General features: G+C 42.0%; 2 long non-coding RNA genes across 2 annotated transcripts in view; one reads left to right on the top strand and one right to left on the bottom strand.

Moving 5' to 3' along the window:
- Positions 1 to 10862, top strand: part of LOC131396775 (uncharacterized) — a 51048-nt gene extending 40186 nt beyond the window's left edge. The window contains exon 3 of the long non-coding RNA XR_009216683.1: positions 10604 to 10862. This is a non-coding gene — a long non-coding RNA (uncharacterized LOC131396775). The remainder of the gene's footprint in view (positions 1 to 10603) is intronic.
- Positions 10863 to 10948: 86 nt separating this feature from the next.
- LOC131396773 (uncharacterized) overlaps positions 10949 to 21063 on the bottom strand; it is a 49036-nt gene continuing 38921 nt past the window's right edge. Inside the window, exons 2-4 of the long non-coding RNA XR_009216681.1 lie at positions 13598 to 13797; positions 11949 to 11987; positions 10949 to 11007 (exon numbers count right to left, since the gene is read on the bottom strand). This is a non-coding gene — a long non-coding RNA (uncharacterized LOC131396773). The remainder of the gene's footprint in view (positions 11008 to 11948; positions 11988 to 13597; positions 13798 to 21063) is intronic.

Here is a 21063-nt window from a genome sequence, read left to right as displayed (position 1 = left end):
ACGATTGCAGCTGTGTGGGGCTGGCCTCAGGCACAGGAGCACCCAATTGTTTCAGGCTTTGGAAGGTGGGGCAAACCCCCTATGTGGGTCTTGGAGAAGCACAAGTCTTCTGCAGCTGACAAGCCCTGCCGCCCACAGGTCCACACACAGTCAACACAGTCCTGCCCCGTGTGCGCGCCCCGACCCCCCAAAGCGGACCCAGTCTCTCCACAGCAGGAGCCCCACACACTCCACCACCGCCCCACACTCTCCACCGGCTCCTTGTGCACGCCCCCCCCCCCCCCGGGAAGTCGGCTCAGTTGCCAGGCTGCAGAGAATCCAGTCACCAATCTATGCAGGTTCACAAGTTGCCTGAGGGCCCGCTGTTGGGTGGGGCCAGTCTCTAGGGTGGGCTGCCCGCCCTGGCTGAGCTGGATTAAATCGGTGCTTTAGCGGGTGGGGCAGACCCTGGGCTAGCCGGCCTCAGGGAGAACTCCCATGGAGTCTGTGTCAGCACACCCACACCAGGCCACAACAGTGGCCGCTGCCAATGTCCCAGTCCCTGGAGAGGTCTCACCTCTCACTGAGATGCACTCATGGCCTATTAGGTGAGTCTTTTTTCACCAAAGCACTGTGCACCTTTCTTTCTGGTGATTTTAGGTTGCTTTCTGAAACGGGTGAGTTTGCGTGTGGGCCCTTTAAGAGCCGCTTTTAATTTCTTTGTGAACCAGCTTTTCTGGTGGTACTCCCCAATGTTTTAGTAGCAGGCAAAGTCAGATATTATGCCACTCATCTCAATTGTGCTGGGTCCACAAAATGCCCACAGCGGGGGCACTCCCTGGGGCCCCGCGCCTCCAGGGAGGCTGCGTACCTTTGGGCTGTTCCCGGGCGGCCGTGAGGTGCTGTGGCTTGTGAAGGCGGCGTTTTTCCTCTCCAGAAGGGAGTTTCTGCCTCTTCCACCTCAATTAGGATTGTGCTTTGTTGCAGGAGTTCCTCTTATCCAGTTTTCAGTTCTGTCTCAGGGGTAATATTTCCATGAGTAGTTGTAAATTGGCTGTGTCCGTGGGAGGAGGTAAGTTCAGAGTCTGCCTATGCCGCCATCTTGACTTCGTCCCCCCCCAACAAAACAAGTCTTAATAAATTTTTAAAACCTTAAAATCATACAAAGTATCATTTCTAATCACGATGGAATGAAATTAGAAATGAATAACAGAAGGAAATTTGGGGAATTAACAAACATGTCGAAATTAGACAACATATTCTTAAACTGCCAATGGATCAAAGAGAAATTAGAAAATATCTTGAGGAAAATGAAAATGAAAACACAACATACCAAAACTATGAGATGCAGCAAAAACAGTGCTAAGAGAGAAATGTATAGCTGTAAATGCTTACATTTAGAAAGAAGAAAAATTCAAATCAACAACCTAACTTTACACCTTAAAGAACTAGAAAAAGGACAAACTGTGTGTAAAGTTAGCAGAAGGAAGGAAATAAAGATTAGAGCAGAGAGAAAATAGAGAATAGAAAAACAGTAGAGAAAATCAACAAAACTAAGAGTTGATTCTTTGAAAAAATCAACAGACTTGACAAACTTTTAGCTACATTCACCAAGAAAGAAAGAGAAGACTGAATTAACTAAAATCTGAAATGAAAGTGGTAATATTACTGTTGATTATACAGAAATTAAAAGTATTATAAGAGCATACCCTGAACAATTGTATGTCAACAAATTAGATAACCTAGATGAAATGGACAAATTCCTACAAGCACACAACCAAACAAGACTGATAATGAATAGATAGAAAATCTGAATAGATCTATAACTAGTAAGGAGAATGAATTAGCTTCCCAACAAGAAAAGCCAAGGACCAGATGGCTTCACTGGTGAATTCTACCAAACATTGAAAGAAGAATTAACACCAATCTATCTCAAACTCTCCCAAAAAATTAAATATGGGATACTTCCAAACTCATTGTATGAGGCCAGCATTATCCTGATAACAAAGCCATACAAAGACACTAAAGAAAACTATAGACTAATATCCCCCATATTGATGCAATAATTCTCAAAAACGATACTAGCAAACAGAATTCAGCAGCCTATTGAAAGAACTGTACACCATGACCAAATGGGATTTATTCCTGGAATTCAAGATGGTTTGACCTATGAAAATTCATCAATGTAATACACCACTGTTGTAATTTTGTTAAATTAATATTTGTTAATTGAAGCACAAGTGCCAGATTGTAGCTGTGGTTCAATAACCTACCACAAGGCAAACTGAAAGAGAAGTTTATTATTCACAAGTCCCGGAGGAACTACACAGCATGCCTTGAGGGGCCGCACAGGGAGGTCAAGGCACTATGCAGGCAGAGAGAGAGAGAGGACTTGGGACACATGCCTTTATTAGGGTCCATGTGTGGAGTGCTTTGGGGTTTCTGGACTGAGGCTGAATTGATCAATTCAAACCAAAAAGAACAAGGTTTTGGTAAGCTATACAGGGGTCTTATCTCTTATCTAAAAAAGAAAAACAAATTAAGCCAAAGGCCAGCCCTAGTGCCCTAGTGGTTAACTTCAGCGCTCTCTGCTTTGGTGGCCTGGGTTCAGTTCCCAGGTGTCAACCTACACCACTCATCTGTCAGTGGCCATGCTGTGGTGGCGGCTCACATACAAAAAGAGGAAGATTGGCAGCAGATGTTAGCTCAGGGTAAATCCTCCTCAGCAAAAATAAGGAAAGAAAGAGAGAGAAAAAAACATTAAGCCGAACGTTAGCAGACAGAAAGAAATAAGAAAGGTTGGAGTGGATATAAATGAAATGGAAAACAATAGAAAAGATCAACAAAACTAAAAGCTGATTTTTTGAAAAGATAACGAAACTGACAAACCTTTAGCTAGACTAAGAAAAAAAGAGAGAAGAATAAAATAAAATTATAAATGAAAGAGAAGACATTACAACTGATACCATAGACTATAAAGAATCATAAGAGACTACTATGAACGATTATAGCCAATAAACTGAATAACATAAAAGAGATAGAAAAATTCCTAGAAGCAAACAACCTACAAGACTGAATCATGAAGAAATAGTATATCTGAACAGACCAATAACAAGTAAAGAGATTGAATTAGTGATCAAAATCCTCCCAGCAAAGAAAATCCCAGGACAGGATGGCTTCACTAGTGAGTTCTACCAAACATTGAAAGGAGAATTAATGCCAGTCCTTCTCAAACTCTTCCAAAGAATTGAAGAGGAAGCAACACTTCCAAACTCATTCTATGAGGCCAGCATTACCCTAATACCAAAGCCTGACAAAGACACTACAAGAAAGAAAACGACAAACCAATATCCCTTATGAACATAGACGCAAAAATCCTCAACAAAATACCAGCAAATCAAATTCAACAGCACATAAAAAGGATCACACACCATAATCAAGTGAGATTTATCCCTGGGATGCAAGGATGGTTCAACATATGCAAATCAACAAATGTGATACACTGCGTTAACAGAATGAAGAATAAAAGTCACGTGGTCATCTCGATACAGAAAAAGCATTTGACAAAATCCAACACCCTTTCATGATAAAAACTCTTAACAAGTTAGGTATAGAAGGCATGCACCTCAACGTAAAGACCATATATGACAAGCCCACAGCTAATATCATACTCAATGATGAAAAGCTAAAAGTTTTTCCTCTAAGATCAGGAATAAGACAAGGATGCCCATTCTTGCCACTTCTGTTTAACATAGTACTGGAAGTCCTAGCCAGAGCAATTAGGCAAAAAAGGAAATAAAAGGCATCCGAATCTGAAAGGAAGAAGTAAAATTATCTTTCTTTGAAGACAACATGATATTATATATTGAAAACCCTAAAGACTCCACCAAAAAACTGTTAGAACAAAGAATAATTTCAGCAAAGTTGCAGGATACAAAATCAACATACGAAAATCAGTTATATTTCTATACACTAGCAATGAACTATTCAAAAAAGAAATTAAGAAAACAATTCCATTTACAAGAGCATCAAAAAGAATGAAATACTTAGGATTAAATTTAACCAAGGAGGTAAAAGATCTGGACAATGAAAACTATAAGACATTGATGAACAAAATCAAAGAAGACACAAATAAATGGCAAGATGCCCTGTGTTCATGGATTGGAAGAATTAATATTGTTAAAATGCCCATATTACCCAAAGCTATCTATAGTTTCAGTGCAATTCTTATTAAAATTCCAATGGTGTTTTTCACAGACATAGAAAAAACAATCCTAAAATTCATATAGAACCACAAAAGACCTTGAATACTGTTATGAGAGGTTCGGGGATTCGATCGGAGATGTAAAAGACACTTTCCACTCCAAGCAAATGGACTGAAGGTATATTTTATTATATAGAGGATAGTAAAGGCGACAGTCTGCAAACAGATCAAATATTAAGAGGGAAAAAACATCAGCCCGACTGGAAAGGGAAAACACCCACATCGGCTGAAGAGAAATGACACAAATCACCCAGAAAGAGAAACACCAGGTTGACCGAAAAGAGAACACATCAAATCAATTACTTCATATCAAATCAATTACTTCACATCAAATCAGTTACTCACAACATCCACGCCCCACTGCAGGGAGAGCCCTGTCAATCGACGCGGCTGGGCAAGGATCACTCGTCCTGGGCAAGGCGTCCCTTCCACAGGTGGTACTCTCACCGGGGCTCAGTTTCCAGCAGTTTTTATACCATCAGTAATTTTCAGAGTAAGCAATTACAGAGTTTGCAGAGCAAGCATTTAGTGTTTCCATGCACAAATGGTTATCAGTGGCGTACGTGCACTGAGCCCCCTGGCTAACGTCCCAGCCCAGTAGTTGTGTACATGCATTGTTCTCTTTGGTTATCATCTCAGCCTGGCACAGATGGCCAGTCCATTCCGGGCTACGACGCTCCAAGAGCCTTGAAATGTTACAACTTGCAACTCTCTCCGTGGGAGAAAGGCCAGTTCCCGGGAAAAGGCCAGTTCCCACCACACAGAAAGCAGCTTTGTATTTTTTTTTTGTGCTGGTGGCTGTAGGTCAATGGAGCTGCCAAACATGGCTGTACTCATGTCAAGACAAATACCAAAAGCAATCCCAAGAAAGAACAAAGCTAGAGGAGTCACACTTTCTGATTTCAAACTATATTACAAAGCTATAGTAAACAAAACAGTGTGGTACCGGTGTAAAAACAGACACACTGACCAGTGGAACAGAATAGAGAGCCCAGAAATAAATCCACACATTTATGGTCCACTGACATTCAACAAAGATACCAAGAACACACAATAGAGAAAGGACAGTGTCTTCAATAAACGGTGTTAGGAAATTGGATATCCACGTGCAGAAGAATGAAATGGGACCCTTTCTCACACCATATAGAAAAATCAACTCAAAATGGGTTAAAGACTTAAATGTGAGACCTGAAACTGTAAAACTACCAGAATAAAACATAGACAAAAAGCTCTTTGACATTGGTCTGGGCAGTGATTTTTTTGGCTATGATCCCCAAAGCACGGGCAACAAAAGCAAAAATAGACAAATGGGATTGCATCAAACTGAAAAGCTTCTGTACAGTGAAAGAAACAATCTATAAAGTGAAGAGACAACCTATAGAATGGGAGAAAATGTCTGCAAACCATATGTCTTATAAGGGGTTCATATCCAGGAATGAAAATATACAGGAACTGAAACAATTCCATAGTAAGAAAACAAATAACCTCATTTAAAAATGGTCAAAGGGCCTGAATAGACATTTCTCAAAAGACAAACAAATAGCCAACAAGTACATGAAAAAGTGCTCAAAATCACTAATCATCAAGGAAATACAAATCAAAACCACAGTGAGATATCATCTCACACCTGTTAGAATGGCTACTATCAAAAAGACCAAAGATAACAAGTGTTGGCGAGGATGTGGAGAAAAGGGAACACTTGCATTCTGTTGGTGGGATTGTAAATTGGTACAGCCATTATGGAAAACATTATGGAGTTTCCTCAACAAATTAAAAATAGAACTGCCCTATGATCCAGCAGTCTCACTTCTGGGTATATATCTGAAGAAATGAAATCAGTATCTTGAAGAGATGTCTGCACTCTCATGTACCCTGCAGCATTATTCACAATAGCCAAGGTATGGAAACAACCTACATGTCCATCAGTGGATGAATGGATAAAGAAAATGTGATACACACACACAATGGAATATTTTTAAGCCATAAATGGGAAGGAAATTCTGCCATTTGAGCCGACGTGGATGAACCTGGAGGGTAATATGAAATAAGCCAGACACGGAAAGACAAATACTTTATGGTATCACTTATCTGTGAAATCTAAAAAAAAAAACGCTGAACTCATAAAAGTAGAGAATAGAATGGTGCTTGCCAGGGCCTGGAGGCTGAGGGAAATGGAGGGTGAGGGAAATGGGGAAATTTTGGTTAAAGGGCACAAAGTTTCGCTTAAGCAGGATGAGCAAGTTCAGGGATCTAATGTAAGCAGGGTGACTATAATTAACAATACCGTATTGTATACTTGAAATTTGCTGAGAGAGTAGATCTTAAGCCTTCTCATCACAAAAAAAAAAGGTAACAATGATGTTAATTAGCTTGATTGTGGTAATCATTTCACAATGTATACATATATAAAAACATCACATTGTACACCTTAAATATATACAGTTTTTGTGTATTATACCTCAATAAAGCGGAGAGTAAACGAAAGAGTAACAAGAGGGATGAGCTTTAACGTTATAAGAGTTTGGTTTCATATCTGAGTTCCTATTTGTTAGTGAATTGATACTGGGAAAGTTACTTAAATCTCATTGTACCTTAGTTTCCCTATTTATAAAATCAGAATATTAGGGGCCAGCCCCGTGGCTTAGCAGTTGAGTGCACGCGCTCTGCTACTGGCAGCCCAGGTTCTGATCCTGGGCGCGCACCAACACACCGCTTGTCCAGCCATGCTGAGGCGGCATCCCACATCCAGCAACTAGAAGGATGTGCAACTATGACATACAGCTATCTACTGGGGCTTTGGGGAGAAAAAGGGAAAAAAAAAAGGTGGAAGATTGGCAATAGATGTTAGCTTAGGGCCGGTCTTCCTGAGCAAAAAAGAGGATGATTGGCATGGATGTTAGCTCAGGGCTGATATTCCTCACAAAAAAAAAAAAAAAAAAAAAAAATCGGAATATTATCATCTTTATAGGATTGCCTTAAAATTAAGTTAGTAAATGTAAATAGAACACAGTCACATCGTAACTCAACAAATATTCATATAAATGGATTCCGACACAGTCTACCTGCCTGCATTTACCTACAAGTTCATACAGTTCAAGTATACTCACTACCAAACCCATCTTTCAAAGATATCATTCCGCTGCTTAAAACCTTTCTGTTGTTTCCTGTTTCCTATATTGCCTGTTTCCCAACTTATTGGGAACTGGGTGGATGGTGGTAGCAAGGTTGGAGTTTTAGAACTTATGTGTTAAATCTTGTTATCTGTAAGTTTCATGCTGTGAGGGAAGAGGTAGCCGAGGGTGATAGCGTGAGACGTCAGAGAAGGATTGTCCTTGTACCACAGGTTTAAATCATGGATTTGGCTACTGGGACACCTATCTCTCTTCTATAATATGAGGAGTGGCTTCAGATGTCACCTGGTGATCCACTAGTCAATGCTTAGTGATTCAAGGCCATTCTTTTTTTTGTGTGTGAGGAAGATCAGCCCTGAGCTAGCATCTGATGCCAGTCCTCCTCTTTTTTGCTGAGAAAGATTGGCCCTGAGCTAACATCCGTGTCCATCTTCCTCTACTTTATATGGGACGCCGCCACAGCATGGCTTGACAAGCGGTGCGTCAGTGCGCACCCAGGATCCGAACCTGCGGACCCCAGGCTGCCAAAGCAGTGTGCGCACGCACTTAACCGCTGCGCCACCAGGCCACCCCAAGGCCATTCTTGTTGACTTCCTTTTATAAACTTTTAGCTCTAGGTAAAATGATTTTGTTATCATCCTCTCCGTAGGAGCCTTAAGATTTCCTAGGTCTATGACTTTAATGGAGATGGTCTACATTTGGAATGTCTTATCCTCTTGTCCCCAATTTCAATATTATCCATTCTTTATGGACCAGCTAAAACCCCACCTTCTGTATAAAACTCCATAGGTCACCCCAACTTTTGAGTAGTTTCTCCTTTCAAGGTGGCCACACTTATTTGGCATTATGTACTGCCTTCTCATATGTTTGAGTCATCTAAACAATATGAATTATATCTATATTGAGTATATAGACTTTTATTTTTATGGTATCTTTGATTATGCCTGAACAGTGACTTGTACATAGTAAACCTTCAAAAAATATTGTTTAATGAAGAAGCAGCTTCAATAGTTTAAAATATCATGTTCAGGTGAGCTAATTGAGGACTGACATCTCAACTTATTGAATCAGTCAGAAGAGAGTGAGCAGAATAAATAACTCTCATATCTGTGAGACAGTGAATAAATTTATTCTTTTGGGAAAAAAAAGAAATAATAGTCCTCAGTCTCCGAAATTCAAAACCTGATTGGCTTTGCACAGCCAATGGACTGCTTCTATCCCAGGTCAAATGACCATCTCTTGTGAAATCAGCTATGGCCAGAGAGGTGAAGTTATTTGGTCTGAACAGTATTATTGAAGGGACTGACGAAGGACAAGAGGATGATGAGGCTAGAGCTCCGGATGTGTTCTTGTGGGAGAGGCCCAGAGAAGGTGGCAAAGAAAGGTCTTCCTTCCGGATGATCTATGAGATGCTCTAGGATGCCCTTGCTGAGATTGTCATGGTTCCTCTTCCATATTTATTGCCCTCTGAACATCAGTCATTATCCTCTAAACCTCAATTTTCTCATCTGTAAAATGGAGGAGGGGTATTAATTCTACTTGTCTATTTAATTTCCAGTGCAGCTGTGAGGATAAGAATCAAATGACACTGTGTTTGTAGAGACTCTTGGTGTAAATGCCATATAAATGTGTAGGATATTAATTTACCAAGGAAGACAAAAACAATTTCATTGAGCTACTGAAATAGATTTTAGTTGAGGCTCTTGGGTCAGAAAAGACACCCACTCTGACACACAATGAGTGAAAACTCACTCACTCAACTTAAGTTGAAGAAAAGATACAGGGGGAATTCCATGGAGAAAAGGTAGAACAGTCAGCATCCTGTAGCTTTTCTCTCTGCCTCTCTGGGACTTTATGAAGGCTATTGATTCTGTCTCTTGCTATGTGTGGCTCCTTTGTCTATGCTGATGGCACTCTCCCTTTCCTAATGTATAAGCTAGGCTGGAGTTCTGTCTTGGAGCTGCTCAGCCCCCTCCAGTCCTGACTGCATTCCTGTTTAGACACTCACCCTCACATTTAATTGTACAAGGAGCTCACTGTTCTAGTTTCCACTCCCCAAGACTCAAAATCTGATTGTCTGAGTCCTGCCAAAAAAACGGATTCTGCCCTGGATCAGATGATCACTTTTCTCCCAGTCAGCTGTGGACAGAGGTTAAAGTTATTGGGTATGAGCATGACCAGGTCTTCCTCTCCAGTATGGTAGGTGAGCGTAGGTAATTAAAAGAATGAGACATAGGCTGCAGGGGGAGCACCTCAAACAATGTCTACTCAAAACAGCATTGGGCTGAGACTCTCAAGAAGATAATACTTAAAGATTCAAGCCATTCTTTCGTTTGTTCATTTATTCATCAAGCATATGCCAAGCATTTGCTCTGGGCAGGCATGATTCCAGGCCATGGGGACACAATGAATAAGCCACCATTGCTTCCAAGTCTAATTAAACAGGGAAGACAGACGATCCAACAAAGGAACACAACGAGGGCCCCAGGTGCTCTCATAGAAGTTTGAACTAGGTCTGGGATCTGGGCACAGAGAATTATTTGCTCAGCCCTGTGAGGTTCGTGGGAGTCAGGTCCAAAAGATCCCCTGTAGCAGTGATTGTCAGGCTTGAGCACACATCAGAACCATTTGGAAGGTTTGTTAAAACATTAGATTGCCAGGCCCTGCCAAGAATGTGATTCAGTAGGTCTACTTTAGGAGCTAACAATTTTTCTTATCTAAATGTTTCCAGGTGATGCTGATTCTCCTGGTCTGGGCTCATACTTGGAGAACCAATGACTTAAGAGTTTTGGGTGTTGAAAGATGAAAACATGGGGGGAAAGGTTGTTGACTCAATGTCGTGGAGCTGTGACCTAGCATTCAGCATTTGTGGAACTGAAAGTGTTTGGGCACGACTACAGTGTAGGATGTGTTTTGAGAGCGGTGAGGGGAACTAGAGGGGTAAGCAAGGGCTAGATTGTCGAGGACCTTGAATGCCAAGCGCAGGAACTTGAACTTTATTCTGCAGGTAATGAGGAGCCATTGGAGTGTTTTAAACAGGGCAAGCGTATGTTCATATTTATGCTTCAGAAAGATCACAATAGCCTGGATAGACAGGGGTGGGAAGGAGAAGCAGGACCATTAGGAGTGTAGATCATGCTTAGCCTGGGTGTGGCCACCCCTGAGGACTTCCAGGCCCTTGTCAGTCTCTTTTAATGAGCATGATGGCATCATTGTCCTTGATCTGCAGGTCTGTGAGTCGGCAGCAATTCCACTGGTTCTGACCCTGGAACTTTAGCCTATGATCCACCACTCAAGGCCCTCCAGCTGCATCGATCTTCTCTTACAAGGTCCAGATGGAGCCATCAGGTTTGATGATGTAAGGACTGGTCTTGCTGCTCAATACCTTCAAAGAAGTAAGGTTCCCAGCACTCGGATGCCACCATAGAGAAGATCCAGTAATCCAGCAGGGTCTGCTGGCCGCTGACCATTCGGTGTTCCTCCTGGCTCCTGGAGGAGAAACGCTGCTGTCCACTGAGGCCTCATGTCCCCTTGATCTCCATTTTTATCTTCCAGATGGGGCTGCAGGCATTCACCGATAGTCTAGGCTTCTTCCCTGGTCTGTCTCACCCTCTCCTGGCTGATCCTTGCTCACTGGAAGGGAGGGAGGGGATGGTGAGAGCTCTGGGGCCCACCCATGGCTGTGTGTTGTCTCCAAAGCCTCCCCCTTCTGGCAACTGACTACTTAATTTATCGCCCTACTGAGACACCTTTAAAAGTAAAAGGAGATGCTCTCGGCAATTATGTGAGACAACAGGCGTGAGCCAGACTGTCCCAGGCAAAGCAGGACATTTGGTCATCCTAGGCTTGCAGGGCCACTGGGTCATCCTGTCTTCTGACGCACCCCAACCACAATAACAACTTGAAACAGTTCTCCAAATAACCGCTCCTCCTAGTTAGAAATAGTCAGAGGCCTCACCTGTCACATGGGGATAATATTAGTGCCTATTGCACAGATATATCATAGGGCTGTTGTGAGGTTAAATGATTTAGCACGTCAGACAGTGGGAACAGTGTGCAAAGATGTACGTTCAAGGATATTCATTGCAATAGCTGAGGTCTGAAAGCAGCCTAAAAATCTACCAGTGAGTCACTGGTTATATAAATTGAGATACTTTTGTGCATTGGATTATGATACAGCTGTCACAAAGACTGATTAGCTCTAGGATGACTGTATGTTCCCATTTGTTGAGGACAGTCCTGGTTTGTGTCATTGTCCTGGCATAAGTGTGATATCACCCACTTTCGCTGTCAAAAGTATCCTGCTTTGAACTTTATATTTTATGATTACTCTTTAGGTCTATATATATGGCTATGAAATTGTCCTTAAGAAAATTTAATTTAAGAATTAAATAATTTAATAATTGAAGTAAAAAACTATAAATGCACAAAAAATAGGAAATACAATTAGGTGCATACATCTGCTTGTGTGTGGATAGTGTATCCATGGAAGGAGATGCAAGAAAATGAGAAATGTGTTTCTGGGAGTCAGACAGAACTGAGGGATTGGTGGTCAGAATGGGAGGAAGACTTACCCTTAATGGGACATCCTTTTCAACAGTTTGATTTCCTTTCTTTTTAAAAAAAAAAACAAAAAAAAAACACATAAGCATGTGTTACCTATTCACAAAATATAAAATTATTATTATTGTTTTAAAGATTATGGGGAGAGATCTTGACAGAAAATTTGAAGTACTGTTGTGTTCCATGAGTTTTGCCTCCCAGCAGCCCCCTGGCCACTGGACATTCCCAGTCAGTGGGATGTGGCTGGGTGTCCAGTCCCTCTACAATTTGCTTCAATTGCTGCAGGGTTGCCTTTGAGGCCAGACTCAGAATTTCCATGCGGGATCTGCAAAGCAGGACTGGCGACCAGCTTTCTCTGGGAGTAGCAGACTGGGGACAGCAGGCCTCTCAGTGATCTCCTAAGCAGAGTCCTGGTCTATGAAGCCTGAGTTCCTACATAGCGTTCACCCCAGGACTGCTGTGATCCATGTGGGAAAGGACGTGACAGGAGGCTGTGTGCGCAGCCGCTGTTGCTGTCTGCAGTGGAACCCTCTGGTCCTCCCTTCTCGCATCTGGATATATCTATTAAATCTCTTGTTTTAATTGCAGGAAGTTGAGCTTTTGACAACCCATAAAGGGTGAAACCTCACCCCACAGGATGTCTGTATGTGGGTAAATTCTTTGACTAGATCTCTCAAATGGCTACAGAGCAGGGCAGGAATTGTCCTGTCCATTTTACAGGTGAAAGAACTGAGGTCCAGACATTTCAGGGGAAGGGGGAGAATTGCAGCTGGCTGGTTGGGACTTCTCCAGGGGAGGTGTTGCCTGTGCTGGGCACTGGTGGGTGCTGTGGAGGTAGTTGGGGGTCAGTATAGCGTTGAAGTGAAATCACTATTGAGCCATGACTGGAGTGTGGTGGGGGCTGTACCTGTCTGTGTCAGCCCTGGCTGGAGTCTCCGGTCCGCCTGCAGGCGTGCGTTAGGCAGTACAGCCTCTTTAGCCACAAGGTCCCATCTCTTCCCCTTTCTCAGGTGGTTGGGGGGGTTGGCTGGGTCCAGGGTGATGGGCTTGGAGAGAGAATGGGGGCAGATCTGAGCCACACTCAGAGCTTTGGCCTCTGGAGCTCAGAGGCTGTGGGACTGTGCATGCTTCTGTGTAGGGAGGGCTCTCTGCAAGCTGGTTCAGGGTTGGGCATATAAACTCAGCTGGCCCAGTCAAAGTGAATCTCAGAAATTTTGTTTAGAATGTTGGGGCAAAGGTGCTCTTCTTCTTGTGTTGGAAGGTGCGTGTCCAGACGGGAGACCTGGAACTGATGCAGTTGTGAGGAAATTAGCTTCAAGTCAAACTGAAACACTGGCGAGGGCAGAGCTGATGTGTTATAGTGTTGGGATCTGATGACATAGTGAACATCTAGATCACACCGTACCTGAAGCCTCATTTATCTTTGGACTTTTCAGTTACAAAAGCCAACAAATTCTATTAATTTTTTTCTAAATAAACTATTTAGATTTACAGAAAAATTACAATGATCAGACAGAGATTTCCCATATAGCCGGCACCCCATTTCCCCATTAGCAACATCTTACCGTAATATGGTATGTTTATTATAATTAAATAATATTAATACATTATCATTAACTATAGTCCATACTTTATTTAGGTTTCCTTAGTTTTTACCTACCATTCCGGTTCCACGATCCCATCCAGGATATCATATTACATCTAGTTGTCTTGTCTCCTTGGGCTCCTCTTGACTGATAGTTTCTGTCTTTTATTGAATTTGATGGCCTTAAGAGTTTTGAGGAGTACTGATTAGGTATTTTGTAGAATGCCTCTCTATTGGAATTTGTCTGATGTTTTTCTCATGAATAGAGTGGAGTTCTGGAAGGAAGACAACAGAGGTAAAGAGCCATTTTCCTCCCATCTTATCAAAGGTACATACACAACGTCACTTTTGATGTTAACCTTGATCACCAGGCTGAAGCAGTGTTTGTTAGGTTTCTCCATCATGAAGTTTCTCTCTCCCCCTCCCTGCCCCACCTGCCTTTCTAGACTGTGGTCTTTGGAAGGAAGTCATCATGTGCAGCCTACGCCTAAAGAGTGGGAAGTTATACTCCACCTCACTGAGGGTGGAATGGCTACATAAATTATTTGGACTCCTTCAGCTGGGAGATTGGTCTCTTCTTTTCCATTTACTTATTCAACCATTGTATATGTATCAATATGGACTCATGGATATTTATTTTATACTTTTGGTACAATCAAATACAATTTATTTTTATTGCTCCGATTGTTCCATTTTTGGCCATTGGGAGCTCTTTCATTTGGCTCCTGTATCCCTTTAATGTACCCCTATCATTTAAGGTTCTGGTTTATTTTTTATTTTTTGTTTTTATTTTTACTCCTTCTTTAGTTTCTGGCTCCAGGTTCATCTTGTCTATGTCCTACCCCATTCCTAGAATCTTCCATTTCTCCAGGGAGCGCTGGTTCCTTTTATTGGAGAATAGTATTAGAAACCAAGATCTGGGCACTAGGTGTTCTTGTTGCTACTAGGGTCTTATTGTTTCTAAGCCCTCTCAGCTGACAGAGCGAGGAAATATATGTGTGTATACTAACCTGTATATGTACACATATCCATAAATATTTCTATGTGTAACCATCTGTAGTTTTATTAAGCTAAACATGAGTTCCTTCTGATGTCCCCAAATATAACACATTATCATATAGATCATTCTGTCTTCCTCCCCTGGCTTATTTGTAAACTCTTACTCCAGCAGTGAGAAATCTGGTTCATCCCATTTACCGTTCATTCAGTTAATTGTTTAATTCCGGTGTACATTTATAGTAGTATCAGTATTGTTAACCTACCCCCCGTGGAACAGCTTAATCAGCTGGAGTACACTGCTTATGTACAGTTTCTTTTGCCTTTGGTTTTACAGACTCCACTCATTTCTGAAGTTAGGTTGGTCAACAACTTTCCCCCCACCCCTTTCATTGAGATGTTTCATACATTTGTAATACAATTACTGTATATTGTTTTGTTACATTCTGCATTCCATCCTGGGATTCCCCTGACCTCCTAAGTGATTTTTTGTTAATTAGCATGCATTAAGATTCACTCTTTATGCTGTGAAGTTCATTGGGTTTTGACAAACGCACATGTATGTGTCATGTGTCATGTATCATGTATCCACAATTGCAGCATCATACAGAATAGTTTCACCACCCTAAAGTGTCAGCTATACTTCCTCTATTCAACCCTTTCTCCCTCTCCAAACCCTTGGCAACCATTAATCTTTTTACTTTTTTTTTTCAATTTTGCCTTTTCCAAAATGTTGTATAATTGGAGTCATACAGTATGTAGCCTCTTCAGACTGATTTCTTTTATTTAGCAATATGCACTTCAGATTCATCCATGGCTTTCTGTGGCTTAGTAGCTCGTTTCTTTTCATTTCTGAATAATAGTCCATTATAGGATGTACACAGTTTATTTATCCATTCACCTATTGAAGGACATGATTGCGCTCAGTGTTCAACAATTATAAATGAACCTGCTGTAAACATTCGTGTGCAAGTTTTTGCGTGGACATAAGTTTTCAAACCACTTGGGTATACACCTAGGAGCGTGATTCCTAGATCGCATGGTATGACTATGAATAGATTTGTAAGAAACTGCCAAACTGTCTTCCAAAATGCCTGTACCATTTTATATTCTCACCAGCAATGAATGACAGTTCCTGTTGCTCTATATCCCCACCAGGAATTGGAATTTTCGGTTTTGGGATTTTTACCATATTGATAGGTGTATAGTAGTAGCTCACTGTTGTTTTTTCCTCTGCAGTTCTCTAATGGTAAATGATTTTGAGCATATCTTCATATGTTTATTTGCCATCTGCGTATCTTCTTTGCTGAGCTGTCTGTTCAGATCTTCTTCCCTTTTTTAAATTGGGTAGTTTTCTTACTGTTGAGTTTTAAGTATTCTTTGTAGATTTATCATAGAAGTTCTTTAACAGATAGGTGTTTTGCAAATATTTTCCCCCATTCTGTGGCTTGTCTTTTCATTCTCTTAATTGTCTTTTTCAGAGCAGAAGTTTTAAATTTTAATCTAAAATCTAACTCATCAATTTTTCTTTCATGGTCGTACTTTTGGTGTTGTATCTAAAAACTCGTCATCAAACCTAAGGTCACCTAGATTTTTCTCCCGTTTTCTTCTAGAAGTTTTGTAGTTTTATGTTTTATCTTTAGGTCTGCCATTCCTTTTGAGTTAATTTTCGTGAAAGGTGTAAAGTCTGTGTCTGGATTCATTTTTTTTGCATGTGGATGTCAGAATTTTCCAGCACCATTTGTTGAAAAGCTTATCCTTTCTACATTTAATTGTCTTTGCTCCTTTGTCAAAACTCAGTTGACTCTGTGTGGGTCTGTTTCTGTGCTCTCTGTTATGTTACATTGGTCTATGTGTCTATATTTTACCAATATCTAGCTGTCTTGATAACTTTATAGCTTTGTAATACAAAGCTTCGTAGCTTTATAATAAGTCTTGAAATTGGGAAGTGTGAGTCCTCCAACTTTGTTCTTCAGTATTGTGTTGGCTTTTCTAGGTCTTCTGCTTTTCTGTATAAACTTTAGAGTCAGTATGTCGATATCGACAAAATAGCTTGCTGAGAATTTGGGATTGCACTGAATCTACAGATCAAGTTGGGAACAATTAACTTAATCACGTGACTTTTGATCCATTAGCATAGAATATCTCTCCATTTGTTTAGAACTTCTTTGATTTCTTTTATCAGAGGTTTGTAGTGTTCTGCATATATATTTCATACGTATTTTGTTAGATTTATCTGTAAGTTTTTCTTTGTTTTTTTGGTGCTATTGTAAATGATACTGTGTTTTTAATTCCAATAGTTCTTTGCTAGTAGAGAGGAAAACAATTGACCTTTGCGTATTAACCTTGTATTTGTTATTGTCACTTTCTTTTATTGTAGTTGTTCTAATAGGTTTGTAGTGGTATCTTATTGTGGTATTAATTTGCATTTCTCTGATGGCTAATAATGTGGAATATCTTCTCAAGTGTTTATTTTCTATCCAGAGATCATTTTCAGTGAAATGTCTGTTCATATCTTTTGCCTATTTTCTAATTAGATTGTTTGTTTTATTACTGTCGAGTTTGGAGGTGTCTTTGTGTATATAGTAGATAAGAGTTCTTTGTTATATCTATGGTTTGCAAATATTTTCTCCCAGTTTTTTACTTTTCTTTCCATCCTTTTAATGGTCTGTCAGAGAAAAGTTTTTAATTTTGATGGAGTACAATTTATTGATTTTTTCTGTTAGGAATCTCATTTTATGCACTGTATTGATATGTTCCCATGGTTTCAAAAATCAAATATATTTAGATGATACCAAAATCCTTCTGTAGCCCTGACTGATGACTCCATTGACTCCTCTCCCTCTCTCACACTCACACCCCACATTCAATCCAACATAAACTGTTAAATATACACACACATGTTCATATATGCAAATATCTACAGAACCAAACCATCTTTCACCCCCACCACTCTGTCTGAGCCACTGTGGACTCTCGCCTGGACTGCTGCGAGAGCCTCCTAAGTGTCTCCCTGCTGCCTTGCTTACCCTTGCATTCTCTTCTCATCCAGCAGCCAGGACGATCCTGTTAAAACCCAAGTAAGATTAGGTCTCACTTCACTCTTTGCTCAAAATCCCCCAATCCGTGTTTAGCTCACTCACAGCAAAATTTACAGCTCTTACCGTGGCCTACAAGGCCCCTACTTTCCGTTCTCTCCTCCTCTCCTGGGCTTTCCTTGCTGACTCCATTCCAGAGGCATTAGCTTAAGAACTGTTCTCGGAAGACACCAGACATCCTGCATGGCATACAGCTGTTCCCGCTGCGCAGATGCTCTTCCCTCGGCTATCTGCATGGCTCTCTCCATCACCTCTTTCGGGCCTTTGCTCACACACCACTTCTGATGAGGCCCGCCCTTCCCACCTGGGTGCATCAAACCTGATGCTGCTTTCAATCCTGTCTGAATCCCCCATATCCTGCTTTTGTCTCCATAGCATTATTACCTTCTAAGATACTAGAAAATTTACTTATTATGTTTGTTGCTTATTTTCTTTTCGCCCCAAAAGAACATAGGTTCAGTATGGGCTGGAATTTTGTCTGACTTTTTCTCTTGGAAAAAGAGTACAGTGCCTGACACATAACAAGGACTCATTAAATATGATAAGTGAATGACTGACTGAATTAACTGCCTGCTACACAGGCATCTTATATTCACAGTTGAACTTAATGTTTTTCCAGAATTTTTAAAAATTCATATATCTAAGCCAGAAGGTTAGGATGGGCCTCATTTTGTCGCAGTTACCTCCTTAACCACTCTCTCCAGTTACGTACTCGCAGTCCCCACATTTAACTCCACTAGAGCAGGTACTCCGTGGGCAGGGTTTGCATGAGTCTCTGCGAAGTCTCCTTTGTCCGGGTTGGACCCCATTCAATTCTTTCTCTACACAGCAGCCACAGAGATTAGAAATATCTGTATATCTATATATCATTGTCACTTTTTTGCTTCCAGTCTTCTCATGGCTCTCCATTATTTTCAAGATAAAGTCTAAATGCCACATGGTATATAGGTGGCCATTCGCTGTCTACACTCCATCCACACTTGGATGTCAGTGTTCCACTGACTCTCCCTTCCCTACCTGTCACGTGCTATTTCTTTGGCCTAAAAATAGTCCTTTACCACCTGGTGCTGCCTCCTCCTTCTTCAAGTCTCAACTCTAGTCTCATCTCCCCACCTTTAGTTAGATGCCCCTCTTACCTTCTCTATAAGCTTAACATTTACTCCTTAAGATATAATTGTTGCTTCTTCATCTGTCTCTCCTACTATATTGTAAACTCCTCCAGGACAAGAGTTGTCTTTCACCTCCAAATGCCCAACGTCTAGCACAGGGTCTAGCATGGAGTCATCACTCACTAAATGTTTTGATAAAATAATATGTGAAGAGCAGAGGTCAATGCCTCCTGCTAGCCGCTTTCCTCCATCTGTAAGATGACTCTCCTGGCTGGTGAAATACTTTAAGAGGATTACATTTTCAGCAACTTGGCTGTGGTAGAGTCACAGCATGGACTTTGGGGTCAGCTCAGCTTGGGTGGAATTGTAGCTCTTGTGGTTTGGTATTTGTAGTCATGTAGACTAGAGCCAGGCTCATCTGTATCCAGGATCTGGCATGGGTCACTAATTTGGTGACTTCAGGCAAATTAGTTGAGATCTTTGTGCCTATTCCTCATCTGTCAAAGTGAGCATAATAAATGTATGTACATCATAGGGTGGTTATCAAATTTTGAGTTTTCTTTATAATTAACTGATTTTAGCTTTTTTTCCCAAATAGTAACCCTCTATCCCTATTCCTGGAAAAGAAAGATGTATACTCAGGGGTCCTTGTGCTTTTTAAAAGCAGAATGACAAGAATTGCTCAGTCATATGTCACATCCTGGGTCTATCATTGTCATTGGTTTATGTGAGACATGTGCTGTCTTCCCTCACTTGCCCCAGGTCAGGAACCTGGAGGCTGCTGGCTCCATACTCTCTAGTCAGTGTGAGTAAGTAATTTGCCTATGTCTAAATTAAAAGAAAAAAAGTTGAAAAAGAACTTGCCACATTAAAAAAGACTCAATGTGTAGAGTTTCGATTCCTAGGGTACACTAGGGATGATCCAGCCAACTCTGAGGTCAGAGAGGCCTGGGAGAAGCCGCAGTTCCACCAGGCAGGGCTGCGTCATCCTCCGTCCCTCCCTCCCCTGGGCCGACTTCGTCCTAGGCCACCATTCCTTACACTCAAAACACATTTCGAATATTCACTGTGGCCATCAAGTTGAGCTACTCTCCACACCCCATTAGCTGAGACACAGGACCTTTAAATGGTTAAATCTCACTTCATATGTTACCATTGGTACAAGTCAATATTTTCTCCATACTTGATTTACAGAGCAAAGACACATGAGCATTATATAAAGAAACAATGACAAGCCTCTACTTATAAAACGTGTAGAAGGCAGATGGGTTTCAGGAGGGAAATGGGGAAGGGGAGGAGGCAAATGCAGGCAGCAGTGGGCATCCCAGCTGCTGAGACTGGTGGGAATGCGCCGAGGGCCTCCTCCTCCTGGCACGAGGCCACTCTGACTGTGAGTCTGCCAGGCTAACAGCCTCCAGCCACCCAAGAGTAGGGGCAAGTCTTCTGGGAAGGGGGTGGGAATAGAATGCTATCCCTCAGAGAGAGAGCTGACCGGCTTGGTGGGAGGAGTGGGTCCACGAGTGTAGCCTCCCGGGATTCCTTGGGGCAGTTCCCTAGGCAAAGCTGGTTTCCCCGTCATGTCCCCCGGGTACTCTTCAAAGGTACCCTTCAGGTACCGGTGAGGAACATGCGCCACAACCTGAGGGCCCGTGGAGTGCAACCTCCTCTTACAACCAGACCAAGCAGGACAAAGGATTAGGGACGTTGATCCCCCCTTGCAAAGATGCCGGGAGGAGAATGATGTCTTACCTGCCCTCCAGCAGGCCGGCCTCCAGGGAAAGGCAGGAAGGGAAGCTCTAACTAGGCTTCCACTGGAAACAGGTCGGGGCAGGGTGGGCAGGTTGGCGATGTGGGCACGTCTCTCTCTAGGCTCCACAGAGGAACTCTTTCACAGCAACGAGTGGACTTTTGTCTGGCCTCATTCTGCCTCTTCCCCCCAACACTTAGAGGTCTTGGAGCTCCAACTTGCTGGAGGAATGCAGAGATCAGGGGTAGACTTGCATTACTGACTAGGTGGGCCTGGGGGGACAAGTGGACGCGGCTGTTTCTTGAGGCAGCTGTTCTCTCAGGCCGGCATTCATTTCCTAGATCCTGGGATCGTGGATCCTGACCCAGAGGAAAATGAACTGGTTGATGGCCCAACGGTTCTGCCTCCAACAAAGCCCTGGAAAGGTGATGAGGGAGCCCTAAAGGCAAGGTGACTTGTTGCTGTGCCCACGACGGAGCCAGGGTTGCTGGGAGTAAAGGCTGCAATGGCTGTGCATCTGAACACAGCATCGCTCTCAGTGGGGCAGGGCCTTCCACTTGCAACAAGAGGCTCCGCCTGGATGGCCCCAGG

Source organism: Diceros bicornis, chromosome 34, assembly GCF_020826845.1.
Source record: "Diceros bicornis minor isolate mBicDic1 chromosome 34, mDicBic1.mat.cur, whole genome shotgun sequence".
NCBI lineage: Eukaryota > Metazoa > Chordata > Mammalia > Perissodactyla > Rhinocerotidae > Diceros > Diceros bicornis.
Note: the sequence above shows the minus strand (reverse complement) of the source record. Positions and strands in the feature narration are given on the sequence as shown.